Source organism: Mustela lutreola, chromosome 8 (genome assembly GCF_030435805.1).
Source record: "Mustela lutreola isolate mMusLut2 chromosome 8, mMusLut2.pri, whole genome shotgun sequence".
NCBI classification, from domain to species: domain Eukaryota; kingdom Metazoa; phylum Chordata; class Mammalia; order Carnivora; family Mustelidae; genus Mustela; species Mustela lutreola.
This window is the reverse complement of record NC_081297.1, coordinates 16,183,728-16,209,298: the sequence shown is the minus strand read 5'-3', so window position 1 is coordinate 16,209,298 and position 25,571 is coordinate 16,183,728. Positions and strand designations below refer to the sequence as shown.

At 37.4% G+C, this 25,571-nt stretch overlaps 1 protein-coding gene across 1 annotated transcript in view; it reads left to right on the top strand.

The window, feature by feature from the left end:
* The window catches only part of GPR158 (G protein-coupled receptor 158), a 429,043-nt gene that overhangs the window by 304,798 nt on the left and 98,674 nt on the right, over positions 1-25,571 (top strand). The gene's annotated exons all lie outside the window — the stretch shown is intronic.

Here is a 25,571-nt window from a genome sequence, read left to right as displayed (position 1 = left end):
TCTTCATTTTGTTACTGTAGTCTGTCACATTGATTAAAATGCTAACGTTGAACCATCCTTGCATATGTGGAATAAATACCCATTGATCATGGTGTGTGACCCTTTTAATGTACTTTTAACTTCCATTTACTAATATTTTGTTGAGGATTTTTGCCTCTGTGTTCATTAAGATTATTGGCTTGTAATTTTCTTTTTTTGTGGTGTCCTTCTCTAGTTTTGGTATTAGGGTAATGCTGGCCTCATAAAATGAGTTTAAGAGCATTACCTCCCCCCTTCAATTTTGTGGAAAGTTTGGGCTTAGCTATTAATCTTTTAATGTTTAATAGAGTTTACCAGTGATGCCATCTAGGCCTGAACTTTTGTTTTCTGAAAGGTTTTTGATTACTGATTCAAGCTACTTTCTACGAATGAGTCAATTCAGATTTTATATTTCTTCATGATTCAGTCTTGGAAAGTTATATTTTTCTTGGAATTTATTTATTTCTTGTAGGTTTTCCAGCTTTTTGGTGTATAATTGTTCATGGTGGTCTCTTATGATCTTTTGATTTTTGTGATATCAGTTTTAATTTCTTTCATGACTAATTTTATGTATTTCAGTCTTCTCTTTGCATGGTGAGTCTAGCTAAACATTTGTCTATTTTGTTTATCCTTTCAAAGAAAAAGCTCTTAGTTTCATTGATCTTTTTTCCTTTTCTTTCTTTTTTAAGTTTCTATTTCATTTATCTCTGCTTTGATCTTTATTATGTCCATCTTTATACTAACTTCAGGCTGTGTTTGCTTGTCTCCTTCTAGTTTCTTTAGGTGTGAAGTTAAATTATTTATTTGATTTTTTTGTGTGTGCTTCTTGATACAGACCTGTATTGCTGTATATATTCCTTCTAGAACTGCTTTTGTGGCATCTCATAGATTTTGGGTTGTTGTATTTCCATTTTTATTTGTCTCAAGGTATTTTTTCATTACCTTTTCATTTCTTCATTGACTTCTTTTAGTCTGTAACATGTTATTTAATCTTGTGATTTTTCCAGTTTTCTTCTTGTAATTGATTTCTAGTTTGATAACATATGGTAAGAAAAAAATGCTTGATATGATTTCAACCTTATTAAATTTATTGTAACTTGTTTTGTGGCTTAACATATGATCTATCATGGAGTACATTTCATGTACACTTGAGAAAAATGTCTTTTCTGATGCTCTGTGGATGGAACGTTCTATATATCTATTAAGTCCATATGATCTAATGTGTCATTTAAGGCTGATGTTTCCTTATTGATTTTCTGTCTGGATGATCTATCTGCCAGTATAAGTGAGATATTAAAAGCTCCTCCTATTATTGTATTACTGTCAGTTTCTCCCTTTAGGTCTGTTAATGTTTGATTTATATATTTAGGTAATCCTATGTTGTGTGCATATATACTTACAAATGTTTGATCTACTTTTTAGATTGACCACCCCTATCACTATGTGGTGCTCTCCTTTGTCTTTTATTACAGTGTCTTTTCTTAAAAAGTCTGTTTTTTTCTGATATAAATATAGCTATACCAATTTTCTTTTGATTTCCATTTGCTTAGAAATTTTTTTCCCAGTTCTCTACTTTTAGTCTATGTGTGTGCTTACATTTGAAGTAAGTCTCTTATAAACAATGTATAGATGAGTATTTTTTTAATCTATTCAGCCATTCTATGTCTTTTGATTGAATTTAGTCCATTTAAAGTAATAATTGTTATGTATGTACTTATCGCCATTCTGTTGTCTTTGGCTGTTTTTGTAGTTTCTTTTTTTTCTTTCTTCTTCTCTTGTTCTTTTGTGGTTTGATAAATCTCTTTAGTATTATGTTTAGCTTCCTTTCTCAGTATCTTTTGTGTGTCTTCTATAGGTTTTTTGTTTTGTGGTTACCATGAGGTTTACATATAACTGTGTGTGTGTGTGTGTGTGTGTGTGTGTGTGTGTGTGTATCTCAGTCTGTTTTAAGTTTGTAGCAACTTAAATTTGAAGACATTATAAAATCTCTACATGTTTAGCCTCCCACATTATATTTTACTTTTTAAAAAACTTTGTATATCCCTTAACTAATTTTTGTAGTTATATTTAATTTTACCAGTTTTGTCTTTTAACCTTCACACTAATTTTAAAAGTGGTTAATCCACTGCTTGTATATACGTATATTCACCTTTACCTGTGAGATTTTTCCTTTCACGTGTTTATTTGTTATTATTGCCTTTTATTTTGAGCTTAAATAAGACCCTTTAACATTTCAGTTGGTGTAAACTACATACTTAACTACATTAAGGCTGGTGTAGTAGTGATTAACTTTTTTATATCTTAGTTGCCTAGAAAACTTTTGATCTCTCCTCCATTTCTGAATCATAACCTTGCCATGTAGAGTATTCTTGGTTGGCAGGTCTTTCCTTTCAGCACCTTGAATATATCATGCTACTCCCTTCTTTAGAATTTTTTTTTAAGATTTTATTTATTTATTTTACAGACAAAGATCACAAGTAGGCAGAGAGGCAGGCAGAGAGAAAGAGGAGGAAGCAGGCTCCCTGTGGAGAAGGAGCCCGATGTGGGGCTCAATCCCAGGACCCTGGGATCATGACCTGAACCGAAGGCAGAGGCTTTAATCCACTGAGCCACCCAGGCACCCCCCTTTTTTAGAATTTCTAATGAGAAATCTGTACATGGCCTTATGGGGGTTCCCTTGTATACAAGATGTACTTTTTCTCTTGCTGTTTTCAAGAATTCCTCTTTAACATGTGACATTTTAATTGTAATTTGTCTTGGTGTGGTTCTCTTTGGGTTCATCTTATTTGGGAATCTTTGTTTCCCAGATCTACATGTCTGTTTCTTTTCAAGGTTAAGGAAGTTTTCAGTCATTCAAGTTAGTTTTCTGCCCCCTTTTCTCTCTCTTCTCATTCTCAAATTCCTGTAATACAAATGTTACTCTGCTTGATGTTGTACATTAGGTTCCTTAAGCTATCTTTACTTTTCTCATTCTTCTTCTTTCTGTTACTGTCTTTGGGTGAGTACCATGCTGTATCTTATAGGCTACTGATTCATTTTACTATTCAGCCAGTCTGCTCTAGAATCGTTTTTTTTTTTTTTTTTTTTTGTATTTTGTATATATTTAGTGTATTTTTCAGTGCAGCAATTGCATTCTTCAGCTCTGTGACTTCTCTTTGTTTCTTTCCTATATTTTCCATCTCATTGTTGAAGTTCTTACTCTGTTTGTCCTGAATTCTGGTGAGTATCTTTAGGGCCATTACTTTAAACTCTTTATCGCACAGATTACTCCATTTCATTAATTTCTTTTTTTTTTCCTGAGGTTTTTGCCTTGTTGTTTCATTTGTAACATGTTCCTCTGGATTGGTTTTTTTTTTTTGCTTTATTTCCTTCATTTTGCTTGACTCTCTGTTGTTTGTTTCTATGTATTAGGTGAAATAGCTACCTCTCCCTTTCTTAAAGGTGTATTCTTACATAGAACACAAACCTTATTGTTCTACCCTTAGGCCTTTGGGATTATCTAAGTAACCTGATTTAGTCTTGTTAAGTCCCAGTTGTTGAAGATATGGCAGGATTTGTTCATGTTCCAAAGAGAGTGATCTGGGTCAGCAACTAGATTCAGGCTGAGTGGAAGCCAGATCATAGGCAGCAGCTTCTAAAGTATACAAATATATATACTTAGTCTCATGCAACCACAATCATAGACCCTGTTGACCTCCAGACCAGGAGTTCTGGAGGTGTCCTGGACAGCAGTTGCAAGAACTGGGGCTTCAGACAAATGCATAAACTCCTTTGTGGGCAGTAACAGCACGCTGTGGCAAGGCCAAGGGAGGGTGAGCACATGATGTCTCCCTGCCTGTGTTCCCTGTGAACACCTCTATAACCTTTGGATGTGTCCTCAACCTGAAGCCTGTCCTTCAACTGAAGCTTCAGGGCAATTAAATGGGCTCCTTTTATGTGTAAACTAGAGGTATATTTTGGTCTGCTCTCTGTGTAGTGCCCTGGCTATAATATTCTGCCCAGAACTGTCTTTCTTATTTTTATGGTCCTGTGGGGCCCAGGAGCACAAGCCCCTCTGGTCACCAAAACCAGGCAATCAAGAGGCATTTCCTGTATGGATTGTGCTTTAGCAAGGCCGTGGAAGAGTACTGGGGATATGGCACACCTGTAGCCTTAGTAAGCCCTGAGGTGAGCTCTGGGGTAGGACATGCCCTAACAAAATTATGTCTGAGCATACCCACCTGGGCTAACAAGGTAGAGATGGAGGGCAAAAAATGACACTTTCAAGTTGCCTCTATCCCTAAGGAAAATCCCAGATAATCCCTGCCCTCCCAGAGATGCTTTAAGATTAGCAGTTGAATGACTTTCACATATAATCTACTCATGTTATCAAACTGCTGCCTTTGCGCTGGTTCCTGGGACAAATGAGTCTGCATGTGAGTTCCTCAAAAGTAAAATCTCTGTTCCCCACAACTCACTGGATACCCTGGATGTAAGCCCCATTGGTTTCCAAAGCCAGTTATTTTTGGAAATGTCTCCTCCGTCTTGTGCAGGTCCCCAGAGTTGTGGTATCCAGTGTAGAACACAAACTCCTAACTTCTCAGGGAGTGAGTCTGACGCATGAGATCCCTCCCTATGGTGTGTTGCCATGCAGGTAGTAGGGTTTTTGGTAAGACCTTATCTCTGCCTCCTCTACCCATCCTTTCTATCCCTTGTGGGGAAGGCTGTTCAGCTAGTTTTCAATTCTTTTTCATCAGGAATTATTCCATATATTGTAGTTTTTGTGTATCCATGAGAGGAAGTGAGCTTAGGATTCTTCCTATGCCAACATCTCGGAGCTCCCCTTTGCTGTGGCAATTTTGGAAGACACGTTTTCTACATGGGGTAGCTGCAAAGTGGAGGAGGATTGCCTAAGACACACTGGATTTTTTAAGAGTGTGATACAGTCTTTAAGTCACTGAGATTTCAGTGTTGATTTGTTCCTGAAGTTAGCCTCATTGAAAATTGACTAATAACTGTCTCCAAAAAAATATGTTTCTCAAAATTGTTGAGATGAATTATCATGTATGACTCACAGTAACACACCTGGTTTCTCCCTATGTCCCTAAAAGAACTCAAATTTATTCTTAAAACTTTTAATGTAATTTTTATGTTTTATTATAAAAATGTTTATTTTTAGAAAAGTTAGGAACAGAATTACAAAGCTAATCAAAATTACCCATAATTCTACTAAAAAGATAACCTGTGATGGGGCACCAGTCTCCCTCAGTAGGAAGAGCATGTAACTCTTGATCTTGAGGTTGTGAGTTCAAGCCTCACATTGGTTGTGTGATCACTTAAAAATAAAATCTTAAAACAGAACAAAGATAACTTGCTGATACTCTCAGCTGTTGGACATTTATATGGTCAGTGTTGTTTCCTATATTTGTCATTACAACTAGTGCTATGAAGAACATTCTTGAACAAAAACAGTATTCAGACAGAAAAGGTGATGAATTTCCTCTATAAAAACACTGTCATTGCTTACAAACCTTCCTCCAACATCTCTAGCTTCTTCAGTGTCCCTATTTTTTTTTTTTTTAATTCCGTTACATGTTGTTTAGGAGATAAAAGTATCAAAGTGCCTTACTCATTGTCTACTTTTGAGTGTGTTGTAGTGAGTTAATCTTCCTAGTCTATTTCTTTTCATCCTTCAGTCTTAGATAAAACAGTACCTTCAAAAGAAAAATATTTTCAGGGGCACCTGGTTGGCTCAGTCAGTTAAGCATCTCCCTTTGGCCCAGGGATCTCAGGATCTCATGGTGCAGGGATTGAACTCTGCATCATGCTCCCAGCTCAACAGGGAGCCTGCTTCTCCCTCTCCCTCTCTCCCTCTTGCTTATTCTCTCTCTCTCTCTGTATCTCTCTCTCTCTCTCTCTCAAATAAATAAATAAAATACCTTTTACAGAAAGGAAAAAAAGTATTTTCATCTATGAACTCTAAACTCTTTTCCTATGCTCTAACCCAAAATATTACAGACTTTTTGACTATTGCTTTATCTTCCTGTGGCCAGGTGTCTTTGAACATGTGGTGGGAAGACTGTCCACACACAAGAAGATATTAGAGCAAAAGCCAAGACATTTCACATGATAGGGTGAAAATGAAAATAGTCATCATAATGAGCTTCTTTTACTGATCTTGTAACAAGTGATAGGCAGTCCACTTACCTAATCAATGAAAAATGAACTTTTTCTACTTTGATATTAATTATATTTATTATCTAATATAGTAAATTTGGGTTTAAAAGACATGTTTTCTTAAATTACCTTTTTTATTTTTTTAATATTTGATAACCATTTATTGGATTTGACTAAAAATTAGGATTTACAAAGAGTGAAATCACAATAACTACAAAAATCTTTATGTACAGAATTGCAACTTAAAAGAACACATTTCCTAATAGATTTTTTAAAAATTATTGATATATAGCTCTTTCACAAAAAAGAGACCTTTGGGATGTGTTTACTGTTGAATCATAGATGCTTTTGTTCAAGGAACACTGAAGAGCTAGGCTTGAGAGGTCGCCTAGTATGGGGCCTACTTAAACAGAAATGCAGTGAAAGCCCTCTGCCCTGCTTTTGTCTTCCCTGGTCTGACTTCAGCATTACTCACTCAATTCCTCTCCCTTTTATATAACCCAGCACCATTCTATTCTAGCCAAGTATATCTCTGCACACTCAGATAAGCCCCATGCTGTTCTTTGTAAATGCCACTCTTAGAAGAGGGTAGTCTTAGGGTGTTTTCTGAAAGAGTTGTTTTTTGAAGGGTTCACTGACTGAATTCACTCTGAAGGATTGTTTGGGTTGGGGGCTTATTTCTTTTTTACCTTCCCAGAGAGTGTCTGGAGACAGAGCAGACAGCCCATTATCAACTCAGAAAACTCTGTGGACTTGTTAGGTGGATAAACAGAGTATAAGAATAGTCTGAGTTAGATGCTCCTGCAGTGTCCTGGTGCAAGCAGCCTGATGTCTCAGTGACCTCACCTGTCACAGATTTCAGTATCTGTACTGGAGAATCATTCAATGTTGCCCATTTAGACTAGTGAATTAAACAGCTATAATATAAATTATCATAGGAATATCAAAGCTGTGAAGATGTATATTTTGTGACCATTTGGTCACATTTAGTCTGTTGAGTCAGAATTGATAAAACAGATGATTTTTGAGGGCTTCTTTATTTGCAGAAATGTGTATGAGATGATTTTGTACTTATTTGTATATTGTGCTAAAGGTTTTCCTTGGAAGTCATAAATGGGTACCTATTGTAGTTTAAATCATTCTAAATGACTGTCTCTAAGATTTAAATTATTTTTAAAATATTACACAAAAACAAATGGCACTTAATGTCTAGAATGTTTTAGAGTTAAAACAAATTTATCCATAATAAAGTCAGAAAAGTGACAAAAGTGACTTTAAAAAGTCACAAAAGTCACAACAGTGACTTTATTATAGACAACTTTTAGTGTATAAAATTTTTAGCGTAAAATTTTTACATTTTAACTTTTAAAATGTAAAACTTTCAGTGTATAAAATTACACTATACACTAGAGAGGAAGGTTGACTTTGCATTTGGGATCCCCCAATGCCTAGATGCTAATTTAAGGGAAAGAGGAGGGAAGCCAAGAATAAAATCTACCAGGATATTGTAGGATAGGAAGAAGAATCTTTGGTATGTTTAGGGATATTGCTTAATAATATCTGTTTTGGATAGCATAAATCAATATAGAGAGGTAACTCATCTCTATTATGAATTAGTTTTTTTTTAAAGATTTTATTTATCTAACTGAGAGAGCAAGAGTGAGTGAGAGAAAGCAGACCCATAAGCAGGAAAAGAGGAGGAGGAGAGGGAGAAGTAGGCTCCCCAGTGAGCAGGGAGCCCCCCAACAGGACTCGATCCCACGTCCCTGGGATCATGACCTGAGCTGAAGGCAGACGCTTAACCAACTGAGCCACCCAGGCGCCCCAAATTAATTTTAATTCAAATATTTGCTCATTAATATCTCAACAGATTTTAACTTTTTGTGTTTTTTTCTAATCATAAGTTATTGTGCTTCATTTAGAAACTTATTACACATAAAGCTGCATGAAAAAAAAGTAAAGATCACCCATATATTATTACTCAGAGATAACTATTAAAGTAGTCATGCATTTTGGTCAGTACTACTTTTACCTAAGTGGAAAAAATGAAATTCTTCTTTAGATAGTGTTTGGGTTGTTTGTTTTTGTTTTTGTTTTTCTCATTTAGTTTACCTGTATCACTAGTATTCACCAGTGTTATCCTATACTATAGTTGCATAGTCATTCACTTACGTGGATGTACTATAGTACCAAAATTTATTTAGTTCTTCCTGAACCTTTAGTTTCTTTTTCTTTCTTTTCTTTTCTCCTCTTTTTCTTTCTCTTTTTCTAGTGTTCGAGGCTATCTTAAACCATTCAACAGTGAAGTACTTTATATGTGACTAATATATATCTCTAATTGTTTCTGTAAAGGTCATCACCCTGAGTGGGTTAAAGACTATGAACTCATTTATTTAAAATATTCATTTATTTAAAAATGTAAATATTTTAAAACTAATGTAGTGTTCTTAAATAGGTTTTATATATTTATTTTAAGAATATACTGATTATTTATCATAAGAGCCCCAAACTGGGAACAACAGAAATGTTCACCAACAAGAGCATATTGCCACTCAAAAAAGTGTATACTGTATGATTTCATTGATATGAAACCCTAGGAAAGACAATTCTACTTAATAGTAATGGAAAGTAGTGGTTACCTAGAGCTAGAGGTGAGTGGTGGGAATTGACTGACTGTAGAAAATTTATAAAGTACAGACAAGCAAAGAGAGAGGAATTACTCTTACCATTCTGAGATTGGTATAGCACACTTCTTTTGGATTCATAGGTACATGAAGAAAAATTCAGTTGGGTGAGGTTTATTCATTGACTTAACAGGCAAGATTTCATAAGTAACTCTGCCACTTTTGCTATTCTCGAGATTATTTTAAGCTGTCACTCTTTTATGATCTTTATTAATTTTCAAAAATATATTGTACACTGCTCTGTCACTTAACTGTAAGAAGAAACTACCGCATGATGATGATGAGGTGTATGTTAAGTCTGTTTCCTAGTAAGTGTGTCTGCAGCTTTGATCTCCATTTATGATAGGAAGCAGTGGAAATTCCTAAAATTATTATTTTCCCTGAAATGAGCCTACATTATAAAATTACTAATATGCATTTAAATTAAACAGAAGCCTCTGTTCTTCTGTCCTTCAGCTGAGGAATTTTCCATGTTTCATTGCCTCCATTGGTTGCCTTACAGCAGGGCTCCTCAACATCCACACCACTGCGGTGTTGTCGGGGAGGGGTGGGGGGCACTCCTGTGCATTGTGGGATGATTAGCGGCATCCCGGCCTCAACCTCCTAGGTGCCAGCAGCATCCCAGCTTGAGCTGCAACAAGCAAAAATGTCTCCAGACATTCCCAAATGTCCTGCGGGAGGCAAATCCACTCCTAGTTGAGAGCCCTAACTTAAAAATAATGTAGCACTTTATTGTATTACTAATATTCCTTAATTATACATATCTCCCCATCAATCACTTATTATTCCTCTGCTTATTAGGTTCTGGTCTTTGTGTTTTGCTGTGATTTCAGATTAATGAGGTAAAACTTTGAGAGGCCTTGGCTGTGTATGTGCATATATGCCCCAGTTACTTCTGAGTATCAACTAAATAAAGGCATCCTTTGGAATGCCGCTGCCTTGGACCATGAGAAATGGAGAGACACTATAGAGCTGACCAGAGGTCTTACCACTTTACAGCTGGTGTTGAACTGCACATGACTGCTAGATTTTATTCAAAACAAATTAAGCAGACTTAACTTTACTTCTATATATATAACCAGGTGTTTAACAAGTTTAAAAGTAAAGGACTCTGGGGACTTTTCAAGTTAGTGGAAATCATTAGTGCTTTTCCAATTAGTTGGGAAAGAATGCTTGGAAAAAAATAGAGGCATTTGAGAAGAAGGAGAGAGTTTTAACAGTGGAAATAGCTATCCTTATAGTCGTTTTGGGTTAGATAAAGATTATCTTCCAAATGGGAGGCTGCTGAGTATACCTTAGAACAATTATTAACCTATATTCAACAGTTACTGTTGTGCCCGAGTTTTTGCATCCTAGAGACCACCAAGGAGCCAAGCACCGATGCAATCATATGAGGGTTTATTTGACAAGCTTAAGCCTGGGCCCAAGTATACCCGACACAGCGGAGTAGGAACTTGAACCCCAAGCCAGATTACAGTCAGAGTTTTTAAAAGCAGAGTAGGGGTGGACTCGGCGGTGGGTGAGGACACAGAGGGTGTTCAGAAGGGCTATCAGGGTAAAGAAGACAGTCAGGATATTGAAAGCCTGGTGTCTATCAAGCCAACGCTGTTTTTCCCTTTAATGAGGCACTAGCATGAAGACAATTGGGAGTTTCCTGGTGGAATGTCACATTCTTGCTATCAAACATCCTTGTTAGTGAGATTTGGGTTTAGAAGAAATTTAACTTTATTTACTTTTCCTTCTACCTCAGCCTCCTTCAGTTCTGTTTATGGAGGGGAGGATGACATTTGGGCTTAAGGAACTGAGTTATTTGTCTCTGGAAATTGAGCTAGACTCAAGGTGTGTGCAGCCTTGTTTTTCTTGGCCTCCACATTACTGTCCTAAAGAAACAATCTGGGGGGAGAACAGAGTTGTCCTCATGGAGCTTACAGTATTGGGGAAAATTGTCCATAAACATTTTTACAGTTTGATAACTTTACTCTCGGTGAGAAACAGTTACTTCCTCAATTAGCAGTGTTTCATCAGTTGCCCAATGGGTCCTCCAGACAGTAAGAGCAGGAGTTTAGATGACAGAATTCTGGAGAGGTCAGAAACGTGGGATTGGAAAAATTTGTTTCTGAGCTTGGAAAGGAAACAGGCAGAGGAGGTGAAGAGGAGAATCTCTGTGGAGGAGGGTGGCATGTGTTAAGAGGCTGAGATAAGAGATATTTGGTGTGTAAAACTGGGGCGGGGTGGGGGGAGAGAAAGAGAAGAAAACCAGAAGGAGAGGCTGAAGCCAGATCCTTGAGGGCTTGACTAGGAAGCTAAGGAATTTTGATTAAATAATGGAAGCTAATGTTTCCCACTCTGGTTCTGTGAAACAATAATCCCAACAGATGCTTTTTGGATAAAGTGTTCTGTGGTTAAATAAACGTGGAAAGTGTTGCATGCTAAGTGTGTATGCTGGCCTGGTGACTTAAAATGCATAATGGTATTTAAAGGCTTCGATTCGCTTCATTTAAGCCAACATTTACAAGTGCATTTGATCACAAGGTGCATATAGGGGAGAGTTATGAGGAATAACATAAAATACCTATCAACAGTGGAACAACTTAGAATTTGCAGTTTGATAATAGGGAGGCTTTAGCCATGTTTCAGAAACAGGAGGTGGTATTATCAAAGAGATATTTGAGTCAGTATCAGCTTGTAGTTGGATTAGAAAAAATATACATGAAATATTCAAAAGATAGGACCCTTACAACAGAGAAAGCTTCTGTTCCAGCTTTTCACTGATTTGGTTTTTCATTCTCTCTACCGTCTCCAAATACTCATTAAGCAAATACCATGTATTGTGTGCTAAGCAGTGTGAATAAAATGGTGAAGAGAGGAAAAATGGTCTTTACCATCATGGGGTTTAGAATCTGAAAGAAGACAAATGTAGATTTAAATTTTTACAGATACTGTTAAAAATAAAGAAAAGAAAGACTATACCCTTCTGCTTTTTTGTTGAACAATAGTGCTGAAAGAGACCATTTCGTTTACTCTTAAATATGTCCCTAAACCTTGTTAAAATAATTTAACATTGCTCGTCTTAAGGTTTCAATGTAGCTTTCTTTAATCATGGACCAGCTTAGCATTTTGAAAATAACATTTTAAAATATAAATTTGGAGAAAAGAAAGGAAGTTTCAGGAGAAGAGAGAGAGAATTTTTATTTGTAATGTTTTTGCTTTTGTTTGACATATATGCAAAAGAAGTGCACATATCATGAACCTACAACATGATATATTTTCACAAGCTGAGCACACCCACAAAACCCAAACAAAGCAGAATGATATCAGCCCCCGAAACACCCCTCATTTTCCTTCCAGTTATGAACTTCCCTGCTCGTCACCATAACCTCTATCTCCACTTCTTTCAGCTAAGACTGTATTTGCCTCTGTGTGTGTGTGTGTGTGTGAGTGTGCACGCGCGCGCGCGCAGGTATGCGTGTTGTGTATAAATGCTGTTGGCCATTATATAGAGTTTTAAAGGAAAACAAGGCATATTTGGTTCTAAATACAGATCTTTCTGTAATTCAGTGGTTCTCAAAATTGATCACACACTGGAAACACCGAGGGGCTTTTAAAAGTTGCTCACCTCTAAATCTTACCTAAAAGGGTACTTAACGTAGTTGCTATGGTGTGAGGCTGGGGCAACAGCCTTCTAAAAGCTCTCCAGATGATTCCTCTGTGCGCCTAAGGTTGAGACTCCCTACTGCAATGTGTTGAAAGGCAATCCATAGTTGTTTACATAATATTGGAGCTAGCTTTGTGCCCAACTGTCTGACTAATATTTGTAAACCTGGGCTTTCTGTATCTAGATTTGAGGTTGTAATTTGGCAGAAAAAGTAGATATTCTATGTGACTAATAACCCTCCCACGATCTGTCACCTGGGCAGCAAACCATTTTTTTTTTTAATTCAGTCTCTGTGGGAGGTAAATACAGTTGCCTTGTTTTAGAGCAGCCTCTGCTTATAAGACACTGGAATGTTATCACCTACTGGGTTGCGGAACTGTCAGATTTGTGTCAAAAGGCATTACCTGCTGGGCACTGAGACTGAAAAGCAGTGAATCATTTCTTTGAGAGTTTTAGGAACCCGTTAAGCCTGCAGGGGCTGTAGATAGCCCTGGGGACTGGGTATGGTTTTCTTCTTAGGACCTAAGGAAGCCTTCAGGGTAACTAAGGTATTTCAGACTTGGAAGGAAACAGAGTTGAGTTCTCAGGAATCTAGAAAAGTGGGTCAGTGTAGAAGCATCTGAATTCTATGAAATGATTTTCATTGAGCTTGAAGATTGACTTAGTAGCAAGCAGATAAAAGTAGATATATTTCATTTATTTTTTATCTTTTCTCAGAAGTTTTCTGATGATAGTAAAATTTTCAAAGGATTTTATTTTGCTAATGATAAACTGAAATTTCAAGAGGCTGGAAGAGGTTCATTAGGATTCAGCGGAAGGACAATTTACCTTCCCTGAAATACAATGGGATCTGCGGTTCCATACTCAGAGGCTCCAGCTCATTTTGCGAAGTCTTTTAAAGAATGCTTCTCCCCACCATTCAGAAGGAATGTCTTGGTACTGCTGTGGTAATAAGTTGGATCTCAGCCATTCAAGAGCCAGAGAGATTCCTTCCTGTTCTCTGAAGAGCATGTGTCTGTTTCTTGCCTTTTTGTACTTCCTATGGTCCGAGTTAGTTATGTTTCCTTTTGAGGATATAGCAGTTCACAGGAGATAAGACCCCTGCTCTGGGGGAGTTTGTAGTCTAGTAGAGGAGTTCAGAAGATAAAGCTAGCTAATAAGGGTTCCAGACAATGATGCATGCTATGGAGAATACAAAACAGAAGCAGCATTAGAAGAGCCCTTTAAGGAGGTGGCTTGTGAGATGAGATGCAGAAGAGAAGGAGCATTTTAGCGAACCCCAGGAGCAACAGCGTTCCAGCAAGAACAGCAAGTAGAGAAGCCTTGAGGCAGGCATAGGCTTTGACAGGTTTGAGGATCAGAAGGAAACCCAGAGGGCCTGCCATACAGTGAGCCAGAGGAGAAGCTCAAATAGAGGGCCTTGGTAGTGGAGGGAGTTGGGTTTTATTCTGAGATCGGTGGGAAGCCTTTTGAATCCCACAGGTTGATGACCTTTGCTTTATTTCATTTCAGCATACAATTAACCAGATTTTTAAAAAGCAGAGTGAACCCATTTTTCTCAGAAGATTAGACATTTGTGAGTTTTCTTTCAGCTTCATATTAACCTCAGGAGGATTAGTACCATAGTCTCAAAGGAAGATGTGAGAGAGTTGTATGTTTAGATCCTTGCCCTTTATCCAATTAGTGATGGAACTTGTGGTCTGTGGTAATCATTAATTGAATTGGGTTTGCGGAGAGCTGCAGATTTCTTTAAAAACCTATATTTTATAAAATTACATTTCTATGTAAATATACAAGGAAGCACTCGTGTGACACCTTCATTGGATTTTAGAATGATATTTGCTTTTAATTTGATGGCCTACCTTGACTTTTTTAAAACAGCTGAGGATCACTCCATGCCTTTTGGCAGAAAAAAAGGAAGAAATTAAAGGATAGGTTGGATTCCTATCACTTTTAAATCCTGACAAAAGTCAGACAGGACCCTTCTTAAGTTACTCTAGAATGCGACACATGGAAACTTCACACAGTGATTTATTTAAGATGATCAATCTTAACTAAGTAATCAAGTTTTTATTTATTTGTTTGGAAGTAACGCATAAATGCTGGTGAGTTTCCTCCAGAGGTTTCCTTCGCTGACACAGAGAACTGGTTGGGTTTCTACGGTGGCAGATGCATGCATTTACGTCTCAGAGAGGTCTGCACAGCGTGGAGGGACTGATAGATGAACAGGGCTTACAACTGCCTCGATTACACACGGCAGCTTATTGGCATATAAATTAAACTGCTGCAAGGTACAAGAATGGAAGAAAAAATTAGGTTGCCATGTGAGATCAAATTAATTCAGGAATCATTTGGACATTTTATTCCTCTGAAAATAGTTTGCTGGGAGGCCTCCAACTGTGTTTGGCAAGAGGCCATATTCACGCTGATGGAAAACGTGCTCTCAGACGTGCAGTTGCGCAGCACGCAGTGGTTTCAGTCTGTCATGCCCAGAAATAGATGGAGGCTTTATGGGAATCATTCCTAGTGCAAGGTAGAGGCCAGGAAGAGGAAAGAGTGGGGCACAGACCTGCTTTGAGCAAGCCGGACAGGAGAAGTCCCACAGGCTCGGGCTCGGCACAGGGACAGTTGGGACTACTTGGGGAGGAGAAAAGGGTGATTAGCACCCGTGCAAGGATTCCTCCCAGAGAAGCCATGCTGCACATCCCCGCTGGAGGGGCACAGCGCCCTTCTTCTCACTCATCTCTTGGGTCTCACCCTCAGTGCCACTTCTCTGGAAGGGTCCTTCCTAACCATCATACCAGAACCTCTCCTTCTGTTATTTCCTGTCACTGAACCTAGCTTTCTCCCCGCTTCATGAGAATTTCAAACTGTATATTTATTTCTGTGTTTATGTATTTATCATCTCTCTCCCTGACTGAATTACTCACAGTTTGCAATAGGGAAGCATCCTGTTCTCTTTGTCAGTGTGTTCCCAGCAATTAATTCAGCACTTAACTCTTCCTGACAGATAGTAGGCAGGTAGGAAATATTTATTGAAGGAACATAGAGAACCTGGAGGAAAACGACTTGAAAACTGCTATGGATTGGGTTGTATCCCCTGTACAATAGTCTGGAGAATGCAGCTCTGGCTCTAAGGGACGTGAACATTCCACACTCAAGTAAGCCTAAGGAGATTAGACTTGAACCTGCCAATCAGATTGGCGAGGGTGCCTGACGCCACCTTGTAAATACTCCTAATATCCTGTGAAATCGGCTGGGGAAAATCACAATTCCCATTTCAGTGTGGAAAACAGGACCAAATGTAAAAAGAAGCTGCCCAGCTTGCATACTAATAAATAGCAAAGCCGGGATTTGAACTCTAAGCCCAGGCCACGTGCTCCCCTCCATTTCATCTTCTGACTTTGCTCTCCCTGCACTTGGACTCCCAGCAGCTGCAAACTATGTCTTTCCCCCAACCGATACCAGGGACCTGTCCCTCGGTTCTATAAAGCTTCAGCCTCCAAAGCCAGTCTGCTAACTCTGCCTTTCTGAGCATTGCCGCATCAGGTGCCTCTCGCCGGGGAAGATTACCAGCTCTGATTACTGCTTCTTGCAATGAAACGGTTGAGCCCAGGGCTAGTCCCAAAGAAGGAATGCCTGAATCTAAGACTATTTTAAGCTTCCCCCAAGACAGAGATAGGCTTATATAATCTCAGAACAGCCATGATTTTCAAAGCTAATTGCAGAGCTGATTAAAGTAGATACAGCTAGGGTATTTCCACAATAAACCATCCTCCCCAGGACCCTTGGCAGTGGAGAACACTACCATGTACTGAGCCTACCATGTGCCAGGAACTTGACACAGCTTATTGTATAAAGGTGGCTTAAGGTTAAGTGTGACATCTAACCAGAGCTCTGAATGATGCTCTAATTTAGAACCACATTTATAGGATTGCCTGGAAATGGCACAGTGACTGAGGTCAAGGTGAAACCACTTTGTGGTCTGGTACACTTCCAAACACTGGAAATAAGCTTCTTTTCCCTGCCTCCACTGAGCAATGATGCCCTATTTCAATATTGGGGGACTGTGCTGAAAAAAGTGCAATGTGCAGATTAGGAGGGCACGAGGGCATCACACCCAAGCTCATGGCCTACAGGCTATGCCACGTCTGTTGCCAAGGAAATGGACTGTTAGTAAAATATCACTCAAGGAAAGACTTGAAGTTACATTTATATCTTTTTTTGTAGACACCTTTGCCTCCTTGTGTCCCCTCACATGTTGAAGGTGCTGTGGTATTTCTAACATTCCTTCCTGTAACATTCTTATATTTAAAACATCCCTTCCTATAGACACTGCTATGGCAAAAATAATAAATGCAGATAATAAGGTCACTGATATCTTTGTATTGTTTATTATTATATATTTATTATAGTATCATTATTTACCATAGAACTACCCAAAATTTCTAAAGAAAATCCCCAAGCCACCTTTTTTCTTTTTTAGCTGTAGATAGGGTTATCTGAAGGGCAAAGCTTCTATTCCTTGATAAAAATTTTCAGAGATAGTAATTTTAAAATACTTGATCTGAAATCATGAGCATAACTTCACAGTTTTGGAAAAATCTAAGGTTATATATGATACCAAAATTTAATTCAGTCCTATTTTAACATTAATTAAAAAAAAAAAACTTTACCACAGAGATCTTCCTCCTAGCACACCAAACTCTGTACAAACAGATGTGCTATGATCTCTGCCTGGAACTATTGTCTACTGCTTATCACGTGACTGAAGACTGACTTCCTGTCATGTCTTAAATGTCACCTCTCCAGAGAGGTCTTCTGGCCTCCTTTACTTATGGTAAGATCCCTCGCTGTTGTTTTCTCTCTTTGCATGCTGTTTGTTTCTTCAGTAACATTTATAACAATTTATAATACTGTTTTGTTTACTTATTTATGGGTCTCTTCATTTGGTTTCAACTCTGTGAGTTCAGGGACCGCATTTTCTATTTACTAATACATTGTCCTTTGCCTAGCACAATGCCTGTCTATAAACTCAAGTATTTGTTGAATAATGAGTGAATGAATGATAGAGTAAAGAAACTAGAGTGATTGGTGGCCAACCGAGTACTTCTGCCTTTTTTTAGACATGTTCAGTCTCCAACTTAACTGGCTTTGATTTTCATTAGCTTGTGGCCCAGGAACAGACCCCCAGGCTCAACCTTGTCTGGTTCCTTACTTCCTGACCCTTGGCCAGCTTCTACATGGTGAACATCACTGCACAGTCCACTCTGTGGAAAAAACCGTTAAGCCCTTATCACCTTCAGAGTTAAGATCAACAAAAGCAGATTTCAGTCTAGAGCATTCCTATCTCTACTGAGTTCTGCTTTCTGTGGGACAGGTCTTCTTCCCAGAAGACCTATTGAGGACCTAGCTCTTTATATAATATCTTGTGATTGATTGATATTATTGAGGATCTAGCTCTTTCCATAATATATTGACTCCTACCTGCAGGAATGTGGCTTTTCTCTACTGATTCAACCGTTTTATCATGGTTGAATATTCTAACTCCAAATTCATATAATAATGTTTTATCTCTTAATAGAAATTTTTATTCTGTTGCAGGTTATAATGTGCACTACATTAGAAACATGAATGTTAGTTCTGGATAAATCATTACCTATGTGCCTTACATGCAATTAAATGTAGAATTGAGAGCATGAACACTAAAATAATACTGTTCGGACTCAATCCCACCTCTATCATTGATTAGCTGTACAATCTTGGGAAAAGGATTTCATCTGTATATGCCTCAGTTTCCTCATCTGTAAAATGTGAATAATAGTACCTGCCTTGGGGCGCCTGGGTGGCTTAGTGGGTTAAAGCCTCTGCCTTTGGCTCAGGTCATGATCCCAGGGTCTTGGGATCGAGCCCCATGTCAGGCTATATGCTCAGTGGGGAGCCTGCTTCCCCCCCACCCCTCTCTCTCTCTGCCTGCCTCTCTGCCTGCTTGTGATCTCTGTCTGTCAAATAAATAATTTTTTTTTTAAATCTTAAAAAAAAATAATACCTGCCTTGGGGTCCCTGGGTGGCATAGTCAGTTAAGCATTGGACTCTTGATTTCCACTCAGGTCACAATCTCAGTGTTGTGAGATTGAGCACTGCATCAAGCTCTGCACTCAGCGCAGAGTCAGCCTGGGATTCTCTCTCTCTCTCTCTCTCTCCCCTCACTTGCACTAAATAAAAAAATAAAAAAGTAAATAAATCTTAAAAACATAGTACTGCCTCATAGGGTTATTAGGCAGGTTAAATGAGATAATACATGTAAGTCTTAGAACAGGCTTTAATACATGAGATATTATATAAACGTCAGCTCTTATTTTGATGATAATGATATCTACTAAAGCCTATCTCTATATTTTCTGTTCTCTGTTTTTCATTATTAAAGTAAAAATTTGTGATCCATTTCTAATCAAGCTATGAAACCAAAAATCATAAGCAAAGAATGAAACTGGACCACTTTCTTACAGCATACATAAAAATAAACTGAAAATAGATTTAAAGACCTAAATGTGAGAGGTGAAACCATAAAAATCTTTGAAGAGATCATGGGCAGTAACCTCTTTGACATCAGACATAGCAACATTTTTCTGGATATGTCTCCTGAGGCAAAGGAAAGAAAAGCAACAATAAACTATTGGGACTACATCAAAATAAAAACTTCTTCACAGCAAAGGAAACAATCAAAAAAACAAAAAGACAACAGAATAGGAGAAGATATTTGAAAATGACCTATCTGATAAAGGGCTAGTATCCAAAATATATATAAAGAACTTATACCCTCACCACTCAATAAACATAATCCAATTAAAAATGGGCAGAAGTCATGAACAGGTATTTTTCCAGAGAAGACATACGGATGACAAACAGACACATTAAAAGATGCACAACATCACTCATCATCAGAGAAAGGCAAAACAAAACCAAATGAGCTATCATCTCCCACCTGGCAGAATGGCTAAAATCAGAAACACAAAAACCAACTGTTGACAAGAATGTGAAGAAAAAGGAATATTTGTGCACTGTCAGTGGGAATGCCATCTAATGGGTCACCGTGGATGGAGGATTCTCAAAAAATGAAAAATAGAATTACCATGTAATTCCTCTACTGCATACTTACCCAAGGAATATGAAAATACTAATTTGAGAAATATATGCACCCCGACATTTATTGCAGCATTATTTTCAAAAGCCAAATTATGGAAGCAACCCAAGTGTCCAATGATAGATGAATGGGTAAAGAAGATGTGGTATATATATAATCGAATATTATTTGGCCATAAAAAATAATGAAATCTTGCCATTTGCAATAGCATGGATGAATCTAGAAGGTATAATGATAAGTGAAATAAATGAGTCAGAGCAAAATGAATGCCATGTGGTTTCACTCACAAGTGGAATTCAAGAAGAAAAGCAACAAACAAAAAAGAGACCCCCCGCAAAAAAATTCTTAAATATAGAAAACAAACCTAGGGATACCAGAGAGGAGGTGTGTTGGTGGATGGTGAGATAGGTGATGGGGACTAGGAGAACACTTACCGTGAGTAATAGAATTACTCACATGATGAATAGTGTATAGGATTGTTGAATCACTATATTGTACACCAGAAACTAACATACATTATATGTTAACTATGCTAGAATTAAAATGAAAAAATAAAAATTTAAAAAAATAGTATTGGTAATTGAGATCCTAATGTGTTTATGCTACAAAACAGTAACTTTCATATTGTATTTTACACTATTCAAGAAATTCAGGTCATGCTTTACAGACTCTACCAAGAAAAAAAAAAAATAAAGCTCAATCTTGCTATAAAAATATGTTTATAACATTCTTCAAGGTAAATTATTTATCACAAATGAGGAAAAGATACACTCGATCAGGGAAAATCTTTGAAAGTCTAATGATACTGCAACAATTATCCAACATTAGAATAACCCCTTGAACACATTATTTTAAAACAAAACTCCCATTGGGTCATCTGGTGGCTCAATTGGTTAAGTGTCTGCCTTTAACTCAGGTTGTGATCCCAGAGTTCTGGAATCAGTCCTGAGTCAAGCTTCTTGCTCTGTGGGGAGTCTGTTTCTCCCTCTTCCACAACCCCTTCTTGTGTGTGTGTGTGTGTGTGTGTGTGTGTGCACGCGTGCACGCATGTATACTCTCTTTCTCTCTGTCAAAGAAATAAATAAAAGCTTAAAAATAAAAAAAGGCAAAACAAAACAAAAAAAACCTCCCAGAGTCATCCATTAATTTCTCTTTATGCCAAAGGAGGAAGGGGGAAGTTCCAAAGCTTCTTTGACTAACAAAAATATTCAAATATTTACACTTTGAGAAATTTGGGATTCCAATCTGAATATTATCACCCAGAGCAATTGATTTAATTACTCAGAAAAAAAGAATCTCAAATACTAAATTTATATCCAGAGAATGTGGCCACAATTTCTGATGTGCAAGTTTCTTAAAACTAATATTCTTCATTACAGAAAGTTTATAAGGATATATATTTTTTTTAGGGGCCAGGAAAAAGAGACAGAAAGGATTACAATTACAGATTTTTACCTGAATTCCATGCCATACAAAGTATAGTTGGTATTTTTATAAACATTTTCCCAACTTCTTAATGTTTAGAATTAGATACTTAGAATATAATCTCCTTTGATAAGATGTCGTAGCATCTTTTTTTCTTCCACCTGTTTGTTAAGAATTTCTTTCACAAATAGCTACTAATTACTAAATATAAACAAGGGTATTGGTTGGCGTAATCCACAGATTCTCTACTAAGGCAATATTGACAGTTTGGGGTTGGTAATTCTTTTGGGGATATGATGAGAAGGAGCCGTCCTGTGTATTGTGGGATGGTTAACAGTATTTCTGTCTTCTATTCTCTAGATGCCAGAGGCATCCTCAGTCATCACAGCCAGTAATGTCTCCAGACATTTCTGAATGTCACATGGCAGATGATTGCCCCTAATTGAGAACTTCTTCTTTAATTACATTAGAGCCCACCCCTGGGGGTCAGTGTCCCCTGAATATCATGGACTTTATTGTACAGTGTTTTTCTGGTTACTGTGACTGCATAACAGATTACCTCAAAACTCAGTGGCATAAAACAACCACTTACTATGCTCATGGAATATGTGGGTCTAGAATTCTGACAGGGTACAGCCGGGATGGCCCTTATTCCACAATGTCTAAAGCCTTAACTAGAAAGCTGGAAGGCTTAGGGTGAAATTTTCTGAAGGCTTCTCACTCACACATCGAACACTGATGCTCACTATTGGCTGGAAGATATAGCAAGCAAGTGGGGGTGGGGCTGGAGCATTTACATCTGGCCTTTCCATGCATATGCCTGGCTTCCTTACAAAATGGTGTCTGTGTTCCAAGGGCAAACATTCCAAGAAAAAGAGAGCCAGTTGTAAGCTGTATTACTTCTTATAACCTAACTCCAAAGTCCCATCACATCACATCATATCTAGCATAATCTGCTGGACAATGCAGTTAAGGCTCATTGAGGCATATAAACATCACATTGTAAGGAGAGCATGTAGGTTAGGACAGGGATCAGTGTACTCATCTTTGGAAAAAACAGTATGCCACAGAGATGGCTAACCCTTGGATGACATCTGAGTTCTGTTAGTAATGAAGAAGGGAATTCTGTTTCGATAGATAGCCAACAGTGTTTACTGATGTACCGTTATTTGATAAAATAATCCTAAGAAGAATAAAAAATATATATCCCATATAGTTAATAAATTCTCAAGATGGTATTATGTAGAAGAAGCCTTACATTTTATCTAAATTAAAATAGCCACATTATAGATCCTTACATTTTACTTACTTTAGTACAATATGTAAATGAATACAAAGGTGATAATAATATAACTTGCTAACTTGGCCCAGTAAAATCTAAGTGATTAGGTGAATTTTTGAGACTCCGTCAAATGAATTTACCAAAAATAATGATAATTTGCTGGTGGTGTGAAAGCAATGGCAGAAAACCCCACACAGATAATAGTGCCTGTGAGGACTGTGGCCACCTGCATTTAAGGAGTCATTGACTACAGTAACTGTGAGAAAGTGCTAACAGTCACCAAAAGTTGAAACCCCCAGGGTGAAAGGAGATAGAGACCCAGAGACTAATTTGCTTGATCTTCTACCTTGACCCTTACAAACAGCCCTTGGGATGCTTCCACAGAGCCCAGTTTAGTAACCAGTAATTAGTGTAAAGAGTAATGAACTAGGAATCAGGAGACCTGAGTTAAAGTCCTGGGTTGGCTAACAGACTGACTTTTCAAAAAATCAGCTAATCTTTTTGAGTCTGACTTGCACACTTTATCAGTTAAGACAATTGGCATTGGTGATCTCAGAAGCCCTTTTTACTTCTATAATTACTTGCCCGTTTTAGGGAAATGTCCAAAAGTAGTCAAGTAAGTATTTTCAACTAGTCTCAATATATTAATTATGTTACTCTGCAGGTAGGAGGCCATATCTTGGCATGGTCAGGGAATGTAACAGATCCCCTGCTTTTAAAGGGCTCTGGAAATCTTTTGGGTCCTGTTTTCAAGGGAATGCTATCCTTGCTTTTTCATAAAAAGAGATCTTCCAACAGAGGTTTAGCCTCCTTATTCCTTATAATGTTAACTTTAATCAAATTCTCCTTGGTTTTAATAATGAGATACAGGAATAGGGGTGAAATGAATGATTAAAATAGAGGCCTGGATTTAACTTTGCCTTGATGGAAGTTGGATCCATTTAATTAAGTTCACTATGAAGGCAGAGCTAATCCACAGTTTACCACTTATATGCAAATTTTAAAACTCATGAAATAAGGTTATATATTATTTATGAATACATATAAGTGGAACACAAATAGAAAAACATGTTCTGGATGCTTTTTTAAAAAAGTTTTATTTATTTATTTGTTAGAGAGAGAGATAGAGAGCATGTGAGCACAGGCAGGCAGAATGGCAGGCAGAGGCAGAGGGAGAAGCAGACTCCCTGCCCAGCAAGGAGCCCAATGTGGGACTCCATCCCAGGTCGCTGGGATCATGACCTGAGCTGAAGGCAGCTTCTTGCTTAACCAGCTGAGCCATTCAGGCATCCCAGATGCTTTTACATCAAATTCATTTAGTGCTTGCCTCTGGAGAGGCAAGTTTAAAAAGTCTACATGCATGGAATTCAGGATTAGAGAGCTTATTATTAAGATGTCAGTCTCTCCAAACTGATCTACCAATTCAATGCAATCCCTATAAAAACCCCAGCTATCTTGTTGCTGACTTTCCCATGCTGATCCTGAAATTTATATGGCAATAGAAGAGACTAGAATATTCAAAACAAATTAAAAAAAAAGTTTGAGGAATCATACTTTCTGATTTCCACACTTACTAGAAAGCTGTAGTAATCAAGAGATGCTGCATAAGTCAGTAGCATAAAGATAGATCAGTGGAATATAAATCAGTGGAACAAATTGAAAGTCTAAATATAAATCCTTACATTTATGTCTAATTGATTTTTTATAAGGGTGTGAAGACAATTGAATGGGGAAAAGAAAGTCTTCACAACAAATGATGCTAGAAGAGGTGGATATCCACATGTAGAATAATGAAATGGGATCCCAACCTCACACTATATACAAAAATTAACTCAAAATGAACCAAAGACCTAAATGGAATAATTAAAATTATAAAACTCTTGGAAGGAAACACAGATATAAAACTCATGACTTAAGGTTAGGCAATAGGTTCTTCGATATGATATCAAAACCACAAGATAAAATAGATAAGTAGGATTTCATCAAAATTTTAAAAAAATTGCTGCCATGATACATCAAGAAAGTGAAAAGAAGAAAAAAATAGAACAGGAGAAAATATTTACTACTCATACATCTAAGAAGGGACTTGTATCCAGAATATATAATAAACTCTTAAAACTCAATAAAAAGACAAATGACCCAATTTAAAAATCAACAAAGGAACTGAGTACACTTTTTTCCAGAGAATATATACAAATAGCCAACAAGAACATGAAAAGATGCTCAACATAATCATAAGGAAATGCAAATCAAAAATTGTAGGATACCACTTCATACCCACTAGGATAGCTATAATCAAAAAGACAGGCAATAACAAGTGTTGGCAAGGATGTGGAGAAATTGGAAACCTCACATATTGCTGGTGGGAATCTAAAATAATGCAAACCATGTTCTAAAACAGTTTGGAATTTCCTCAAAATGCTAAACACAGAGTTACCATATGACAACAATTTCATTCCTATGTCTATAACCAAGAGAAATGAAAACATGTTCACACTAAAACTTGTTTGTAAATGTTCACAGCCTTTTTCACAATAGCCAAAAAGTGGAAACAACCCAAATGCTCATCATCTGAGGAATGGATAAACAAAGAGTAGTATATCCATACAATGGAATATTATTCATGAATAAAGAAGGTTGAAGTACTGACATAGGCTACAACATGGATCAACCCTGAGAACATTATGCCTAAGCAACTAAGGCAATTTAAAAGGACCACATATTGCATGATTCAATTATATGAATTTTTCAAAATGGGCAAATTTATAGAGATAGGAAGTAGGTTACCCAAAAGAGAACAAATGGACAGCGATTGCTGATTGGTATAGGGTTTATTTTTGGGGTGGTGAAAATGTTCAAAAATCAGTTGTGATAAGGGCATCTTGCTGGTGCAGTCGGTTAAGCATCCAACTCTTGGTTTCTGCTCAGGTCATGATCTCAGGGTTGTGAGATTGAGCCCACGTTGGGCTCAGCTCTCAGTGGGGAGTCTGCTTGGGATTTTCTGTCTCTCTCTCTCTGTCCCTCCCACTCGTTCTCACTCTCTCTCTCCTTCTCTTTCTCTAAAAATAAACATTTTAAAAAACTGATTGTGATAATGGTTGTAGAACTCTGTGAATAGAGTAAAAACATTGAATTGGACACTTATTTAAATGAGTGTATGTTACGATATGTGAATTATACTGCACTAAAGTTGTTTATACAACTCAC